Source organism: Pleurodeles waltl, chromosome 12 (genome assembly GCF_031143425.1).
Source record: "Pleurodeles waltl isolate 20211129_DDA chromosome 12, aPleWal1.hap1.20221129, whole genome shotgun sequence".
NCBI lineage: Eukaryota > Metazoa > Chordata > Amphibia > Caudata > Salamandridae > Pleurodeles > Pleurodeles waltl.
Window position 1 is genome coordinate 873,055 of NC_090451.1, and position 9,271 is coordinate 882,325.

At 39.6% G+C, this 9,271-nt stretch overlaps 2 non-coding genes across 2 annotated transcripts; both read left to right on the top strand.

Annotated features, from left to right (window-relative positions):
• Positions 1–203: 203 nt before the first annotated feature.
• On the top strand, positions 204–285 carry TRNAL-AAG (transfer RNA leucine (anticodon AAG)). The gene has a single exon. It is a non-coding gene; the product is annotated as a tRNA-Leu (tRNA).
• Positions 286–4,934: 4,649 nt separating this feature from the next.
• Positions 4,935–5,016, top strand: TRNAS-GCU (transfer RNA serine (anticodon GCU)). The gene has a single exon. It is a non-coding gene; the product is annotated as a tRNA-Ser (tRNA).
• Positions 5,017–9,271: the final 4,255 nt, after the last annotated feature.

The following is a 9,271-nucleotide window of genomic DNA, read 5'->3' on the forward strand; positions in this document are numbered from 1 at the left end:
TCCTACGGACTCTCAGGACTGGGGCTCCCTGACACCTCCCATGGCCCCGGGCCAATCCTGACCTGCTAAATGTATCATGTTCCTGCTGCTGTTGGCGTTGACTTTCCATGGATCACTTCACAGGCTATACACCCTTATTCTCCAACTCCGCTATACAACAGAACATCTCACTTCAGAAAGCTGACAGAAAAAAATTTGTACAGGGTAGTGTGGCTGAGTGGTCTAAGGTGCTGGATTAAGGCTCCAGTCTCTTTGGAGGCGTGGGTTCGAATCCCACCGCTGCCAGTATTTTTCAACTCACGAACGTATTTTGTCTGCATCAGTGTCTCACTCTCTGCCTTCTGCACCTACGATCCACATAGCGAGAGGTGAGACTATGTAAAGTGGTGGCGGTATGTATATAAGGGTAGCCAGACAGTGGGACCGAGCCTTCTTATTTAAAAAAACCACAACCTAAGGTGACAAGAATTGTATCGGTAAACAAACCAGCTGTCTTGAAGTCTAACTATAGAGGCGACGAGAGGGGTCACTGTGATGCTGAAAGTTCAGTGAGTGTAAACAGTAGAACGCTGTGTGATACGTTTCCTTGCAGTGATGACAGCTCACGTTTCTAAAGCAGAGAGCAAACATACAACGGGGAAGAAGAATAAATAAGGAAAGACATATATTATATGCAGACAGTTATTATACTTTGCTTTTTACCTGTAACTCGCTCAAACAACAGGTGAATGCTGCGTTACCCTGCAGAGCCAGGTCACCACAGCGGGTGTCCACAGTGTTTGGCCAAGTTACTATAGTTGTGAGCTTGTAGATGTGAGGTAGCGTGGCCGAGCAGTCTACAGTGGCTGGATTTAGGCTCCAGTCTCTCTGGAGCCGTGAGCTTGAACCCGAACACTTTAAGTTTACTTGAACCAAATACTTTTGCAAAAAAGGTTCATGTAATAAATATTCATTAGGGTCGTGGTTGTGAGTATGACACTAATGGATAAAAGTGGGACTAACAATGCTACAATTCTTGAGACTACCACTGCACTAACAGCCTGGGAGAGGTTTGAGCTGGATACAAGATACTTGCATGAGGGAACTAACTCGAAAGGGAAACTATCCACTGATGTTTTCTGTCGCTTGCTGAGTGAGTATGTTGACACAATGGATGCGAAAGATTGTTTTGTGTGTACACAGATTCCTGTTTCGGTACAAGAGGGGGTTACCTATCATAGACTGTCATTAACATATGGGATACGTTGTAGTCTGTTACTAACAAGATTCTATAACCAGGAAGAGATTCAATATTTTTACTCAAATCATGATCTTGTGTTTTCTAATGTGCCTATCATAGAGGATGTGAGTGGGGTAGCTAAGTACTATAGCATAAAGTTAGTTAAAGGATTCTTTCAGGCGACATTAACAATTAGTACATCTTATGCACACCACAATAATTTGACATGTTTGCTTACACCTGTAGAGAAAAGGTTTTCAGATCACACGGAAGAGAGAAGAAGGGCATTGAAGGGTAAACTAGAGAAAGGATTACAGCAACGGGCCTTTGCTAGTAGTGACGGTTATAGTACAATTAGAGAACAAGGGAAGTTAGCTTTAGACGCACTACATGTAGGAAAGCTTTGCATATCCAAGACCAAATCATACTATGACAATGTGTTTGTGGGAATGAGTGAATGTAAGCGTTTTTGTTTCAGAGTAAATGGACGTTCATGTTAAATGGACAGGATCCAGCAATCCCCGGGATTTATTATACATGTGGACTTAATGCTTATTACCGTCTTCCAAAGGGATGGTATGGGACATGTTATTTGGGGATAGTTTTCCCAAAGATATATCAACTTGACGATTTGAAAAGGTTACCAAAATTGTCTGAATTACATCGTACTAGACTTAAGAGAGAGACTGCTGCTGGTGTAGTAGGAGACATATTTGGTTTGATAATTTCTTCAGTGGGAGTTATTTTGAACTCCATAAAGATTCGAAAGTTGTCTACTATTGAGGATAACATGCTGACAAACTTTTCAGGGGCTATACTCCTGATGGATACTGAACTTGCTGCGGAGGGGGCTATGACTCTTCAAAACAGTCTTGCTTTAGACATTCTTTTAGCGAAAAATGGCAGAGTTTGTAGATTGCTCAATGGGTGTCATTGTTGCGCTTACATACCAGATAATAGTAATGAGATTAGAAGTATGCTTACTAACTTGACTAGGGATAGTACGGACTTGAAGGATTTAAAAGAACCAGGTGTTTGGAAAAAGGTTGGGAAAGGATTTGCTTCAGTGGGAAATTGGATTAGTAACATTTGGCATGGGATATTGTCTAAAATAATACAGGGGATATTGATTGTTATAGATTGCTTATTTGGATCATGGGTGGAATGTAAAATTAGTAAAAGAATAAAATTGAAGATGGCGAAAAATAATAGGAGGAGGGAAGAAAAACAAAGGGAAAAATTATTCAGGGCAAGATCAAAGGGGAAACCAAGAAGGGAAGAGATTGATATGAGGGAATTTTAGTATGTAAAATTAGTGGGGAAGATTTGTGTGATGACAAGAGTCATCAGAGGAGGGATTGCTGGAGTGTGTCTTTTAAAATTAATATTAACATGAAAAGCTTACAATATATTGTGTAATGAAGCTGCATAAAAAATGTGTTAACGTAGAAATAATGCACACGTTTGAAATGTGCCCACGGGGAGTGGCTACCAATGTATACGAAGACTAATGAAAGTTATTAATGCTGAATTAATTATGTACTAATGTTTTTAATTTTTAACATATCAAAATTGGAGTTATGTATTAGGAGTTTGTTCATTAAGCAGTAGGCCTTAGTTTAGCGAAGGTCTGTGTCTAGCTGCCTGGTCTCATATTAAACTGTCTTTTTCTAACGTGCAATGTGCTATTTTCCTGAAGGACATGAAACTGTACTTTTCCAGAAGCTAGAGATGTGTGTAGCTGTAGTAAATTCTTTCTCATGGGACCCTACTTGCTCAAGGAGACATTCTTGCTGAATGCAACAGTGTAATTTGTAACAGGTGCAAGGCTGCCTGGAGTAGGAGAAAACAATGGAACTACTGACTGTAGCGTAAAATGTAACTTTTCTTACCTGACATTCCAACCGATGAAAACGTCAATAACATGGGCCAATCAACGACATGAGAACTGTGGTTTGTGTAAAACTCTGGTGAAGATTATTGGACAGAGATGGCGATGCACCAATGATTATCCATAGAGGAATTAGGAATAAATTAGACAGTTTTGATTTAACCACATGACCCGAGGAGAAATCAGGCATTTATTGGACATTCCACTCCAAGCCATTCTTTGCCATTCTACTGAGCCATTTAGGCCATTTAGTTTGAGACTTTGCCGTTTGTTCGCCCTGTTACTCTAAACCACCCTTTACTTATTCCTTACCTGATACTTACTTCTCCTCTATATGAGGGAAGTTCTTGTTCCTTAGCTATGCCATGCTGATACTTTGCCCTGTCCTTTCTTTGCTGATGATGCAAACGACTGATGTCCCGAGGACGAAGACTGACCCTGTTTGCTGATCCGTTGGATGGGTAACTATCTGATGAAAATTGTAATTGTCTGTTTGCCTTTTCTTTCTAGGTACCAACTGCTCTTTGATAGAGGCCATAGTTAGATGTTTTCCAAATTTGTTTTTGCTAAATTGTTTTGCATGAAGCCCAACATGCTGATGCTAATACGAGGTTATTTAAGGTGTTCACTAAAATCTGACGCAAATAGACAGATGACTGAGTTCTTGCTTTGTTGAACCATGCACTACTGAGACTTTGCTAAGTTGCTTCTTAATAATTATGTGTTAATACTGAGTGAATATTCTCTATGCTTTGATTAATTGCGTTTCTAATTGCAAATCTGAAGAGTTACTAATGAGATGAATTGCTGATGAGATTAACAGAAATGACTTTAGATTGTAACCAGTAGGGAAATAAATATCCTAACACTTAACTAAATTGGTGTGGTTATTCATGACTGAAAGATCATGGTGTGTTCACTTTATTGACTCTCATTAAAGGTTATTGATTAGCATGCTGATTAGTTATTGCGATTGTTGTTGAGATATTGATCAATTGATTTGTGATGCCAAAAGACATCTCGTACTGGGAAGTCCCCGAACCTGGTCTAAGAGGTTCATCGACCTAGGCGTGTCTCCTTGTAAGTTTACTTATCAAGGCTCTGACGCGCCTTCACTAATAAAAAGTAATCTGATCGCTTGCTGCGGAGTCATCGTCAACAAAAACTACCAAAATATTACTTCAATGTATTGTAATTATGACTGCCTCAGTTTTATGCATTACGTGAGTAGTCGGACAGCAATTTATTTAGCGCAAAAATATTTCTTGTTGATGCACGTACGTTTTTAAACTGAAGTGTCATAGCTGTAGCGGCAATACTCCCAGTTTAGGTGGTTTTATAAACTAAGTTTTACTTTCTCCTACTTAAAACTTTTTGCAGAACAATGCACATTAAATGGGAAGGCAGTTTTCCTTAATTGTGTACTATTTACTGCCTAATGTTGACATGTAAGCACCCCACCAATAACTGACACCTAGAGACTCGAAAGCGCCATACCAGTACAATATTTGTATGATATTGCACTTTAATTCCACGTACAACTGAATTAAAGCAATCTTAGCTGATTTGAGGGTAGTGTGATAGTACATCACATATGGATAGAACACGTTTGGAAATTGTAATTTTCATGATTACATTACATTGAACATATAAATTCAAGCTGAAGTAGGGATGTACAACAAGGTCGTATAGAGCAAAGCTGAAGACAACAAGTTACCATAACAATCTGTAAATATATGCTCTTTATTATGTTTAGACAACTATCACCTAATAGAACACATTTTGGCTACCATATTTTGCACTCCTGAAAAATGGTGTTTTGAAGACGAGGTGGCCGAGTGGTTAAGGCGATGGACTGCTAATCCATTGTGCTCTGCATGCGTGGGTTCGAATCCCATCCTCGTTGGTTTATTGTTCTGTCTTTAGTTTTTAGTATGTGGTAGGGCTGGGTTAACCCTATTTTATGTGAAAGTTAAATTACATATCCCATGGTATTTCCGGCAGTACAACGGCTCAGTTTGGAAACACCGCTCAGTTGAGTACTGTGCTTAGGCATTACTTTAAACAGCGCCAGCCGGGTTCTGCTCATGAATCACAAAATCTTTCCTGAGGCGGAGGGTTGGTAAGTTGAGGGACGTAGATAGTTTGATTCCTTATCCTTAAAGAAAGAGAAGCAGCGCGTGCGGGACCCCAATGTAAGGGTTGTCTTCCTACGGACTCTCAGGACTGGCGCTCCCTGACACCTCCCATGGCCCCGGGCCAATCCTGACCTACTAAATGTATCATGTGCCTGCTGCTGTTGGCGTTGACTTTCCTAGGATCACTTCACAGGCTATGCACCCTTATTCTCCAACTCCCCTATACAACAGAACATCTCACTTCAGAAAGCTTACAGAAACAAATTTGCACAGGGTAGTGTGGCTGAGCGGTCTAAGGTGCTTGATTAAGGCTCCAGTCTCTTTGGAGCTGTGGGTTCGAATCCCACCGCTGCCTGTATTTTTCAACTCACGAACGTATTTTGTCTGCATCAGTGTCTCACTCTCTGCCTTCTGCACCTACGATCCACATAGCGAGAGGTGAGACTATGTAAAGTGGTGGCGGTATGTATATAAGGGTAGTCAGACAGTGGGACCGAGCCTTCTTATTTAAAAAAACCACAACCTAAGGTGGCAAGAATTGTATCTGTAAACAAACCAGCTGTCTTGAAGTCTAACTATAGAGGCGACGAGAGGGGTCACTGTGATGCTGAAAGTTCAGTGAGTGTAAACAGTAGAACGCTGTGTGATACGTTTCCTTGCAGTGATGACAGCTCGCGTTTCTAAAGCAGAGAGCAAACATACAATGGGGAAGAAGAATAAATAAGGAAAGACATATATTATATGCAGACAGTTATTATACTTTGCTTTTTACCTGTAACTCGCTCAACTGTTGGTGAATGCTGCGTTACCCTGCATAGCCAGGTCACCACAGCCGGTGTCCACAGTGTTTGGCCAAGTTACTATAGTTGTGAGCCTGTAGATGTGAGGAAGCGTGGCCGAGCAGTCTAAAGTGGCTTGATTTAGGCTCCAGTCTCTCTGGAGCCGTAGGCTTGAATACCATCACTTTAAGTTTACTTGAACCAAATACTTTTGCAAAAAAGGTTCATGTAATAAATATTCATTAGGGTTGTGGTTGTGAGTATGACACTAATGGATAAAAGTGGGACTAACAATGCTACAATTCCTGAGACTACCACTGCACTAACAGCCTGGGAGAGGTTTGAGCTGGATACAAGATACTTTCATGAGGGAACTATCTTGAAAGGGGAACTATCCACTGATGTTTTCTATCGCTTGCTGAGTGAGTATGTTGACACAATGGATGCGAAAGATTGTTTTGTGTGTACACAGATTTCTGTTTCGGTACAAGAGGTGGTTACCTATCATAGACTGTCATTAACATATGGGATACGTTGTAGTCTGTTACTAATAAGATTCTATAACCAGGAAGAGATTCAATATTTTTACTCAAATCATGATATTGTGTTTTCTAATGTGTCTATCATAGAGGATGTGAGTGGGGTAGGTAAGTACTATAGAATAAAGTTAGTTAAAGGATTCTTTCAGGCGACATTAACAATTAGTACATCTTATGCACACCACAATAATTTGACATGTTTGCTTACACCTGTAGAGACAAGCTTTTTAGATCACACGGAAGAGAGAAGAAGGGCATTGAAGGGTAAACTAGAGAAAGGATTACAGCAATGGGCCTTTGCTAGTAGTGACGGTTATAGTGCAATTAGAGAACAAGGGAAGTTAGCTTTAGACGCACTACATGTAGGAAAGCTTTGCATATCCAAGACCAAATCATACTATGACAATGTGTTTGTGGCAATGAGTGAATGTAAGCGTGTGTTTTTGTTTCAGAGTAAATGGACGTTCATGTTAAATGGACAGGATCCAGCAATCCCCGGGATTTATTATATATGTGGACTTAATGCTTATTACCGTCTTCCAAAGGGATGGTGTGGGACATGTTATTTGGGGATAGTTTTCCCAAAGATATATCAACTTGACGATTTGAAAAGGTTACCAAAATTGTCTGAATTACATCGTACTAGACATAAGAGAGAGACTGCTGCTGGTGTAGAAGGAGACATATTTGGGACGATAATTTCTTCAGTGGGAGTTATTTTGAACTCCATAAAGATTCGAAAGTTGTCTACTATTGAGGATAACATGCTGACAAACTTTTCAGGGGCTATACTCCTGATGGATACTGAACTTGCTTCGTAGGGGGCTATGACTCTTCAAAACAGGCTTGCTTTAGACATTCTTTTAGCGAAAAATGGCAGACTTTGTAGATTGCTCAATGGGTGTCATTGTTGCGCTTACATACCAGATAATAGTAATGAGATTAGAAGTATGGTCACTAACTTGACTAGGGATAGTACGGACTTGAAGGATTTGAAAGAACCAGGTGTTTGGAAAAAGGTTGGGAAAGGATTTGCTTCAGTGGGAAATTGGATTAGTAACATTTGGCATGGGATATTGTCTAAAATAATACAGGGGATATTGATTGTTATAGATTGCTTATTTGGATCATGGGTGGCATGTAAAATTAGTAAAAGAATAAAATTGAAGATGGCGAAAAATAATAGGAGGAGGGAAGAAAAACAAAGGGAAAAATTATTCAGGGCAAGATCAACGGGGAAACCAAGAAGGGAAGAGATTGATTTGAGGGAAATTTAGTATGTAAAATTAGTAGGGAAGATTTGTGTGATGACAAGAGTCATCAGAGGAGGGATTGCTGGAGTGTGTCTTTTAAAATTAATATTAACATGAAAAGCTTACAATATATTGTGTAATGAAGCTGCATAAAAAATGCGTTAACGTAGAAATAATGCACACGTTTGAAATGTGCCCACGGGGAGTGGCTACCAATGTATACGAAGACTAATGAAAGTTATTAATGCTGAATTAATTATGTACTAATGTTTTTAATTTTTATTAACATATCAAAATTGGAGTTATGTATTAGGAGTTTGTTCATTAAGTAGTAGGCCTTAGTTTAGCAAAGGTCTGTGCCTAGCTGCCTGGTCTCATATTAAACTGTGTTTTTCTAACGTGCAATGTGCTATTTTGCTGAAGGACATGAAACTGTACTTTCCCAGAAGCTAGAGATGTGTGTATCTGTAGTAAATTCTTTCTCATGGGACCCTACTTGCTCAAGGAGACATTCTTGCTGAATACAACAGTGTAATTTGTAAGAGGTGCAAGGCTGTCTGGAGTAGGAGAAAACAATGGAACTACTGACTGTAGCGTAAATTTTAACTTTTCTTACCTGACATTCCAACCGATGAAAACGTCAATAACATGGGCCAATCAACGACATGAGAACTGTGGTTTGTGTAAAACTCTGGTGAAGATTATTGGACAGAGATGGCGATGCACCAATGATTATCCATTGAGGAATTAGGAGTAAATTAGACAGTTTTGATTTAACCACATGACCCGAGGAGAAATCAGGCATTTATTGGACATTCCACTCCAAGCCATTCTTTGCCATTCTACTGAGCCATTTAGGCCATTTCGTTTGAGACTTTGCCGTTTGTTCGCCCTGTTACTCTAAACCACCCTTTACTTATTCCTTACCTGATACTTACTTCTCCTCTATATGAGGGAAGTTCTTGTTCCTTAGCTATGTCATACTGATACTTTGCCCTGTACTTTCTTTGCTGATGATGCAAACGACTGATGTCCCGAGGACGAAGACTGACACTGTTTGCTGATCCGTTGGATGGGTAACTATCTGATGAAAATTGTAATTGTCTGTTTGCCTTTTCTTTCTAGGTACCAACTGCTCTTTGATAGAGGCCATAGTTAGATGTTTTCCAAATTTGTGTTTGCTAAATTGTTTTGCATGAAGCCCAACATGCTGATGCTAATACGAGGTTATTTAAGGTGTTCACTAAAATCTGACGCAAATAGACAAATGACTGAGTTCTTGCTTTGTTGAACCATGCACTACTGAGAATTTCCTAAGTTGCTTCTTAAAAATTATGTGTTTATACTGAGTGAATATTCTCTATGCATTGATTAATTGCGTTTCTAATTGCAAATCTGAAGAGTTACTAATGAGATGAATTGCTGATGAGATTAACAGAAATGACTTTAGAT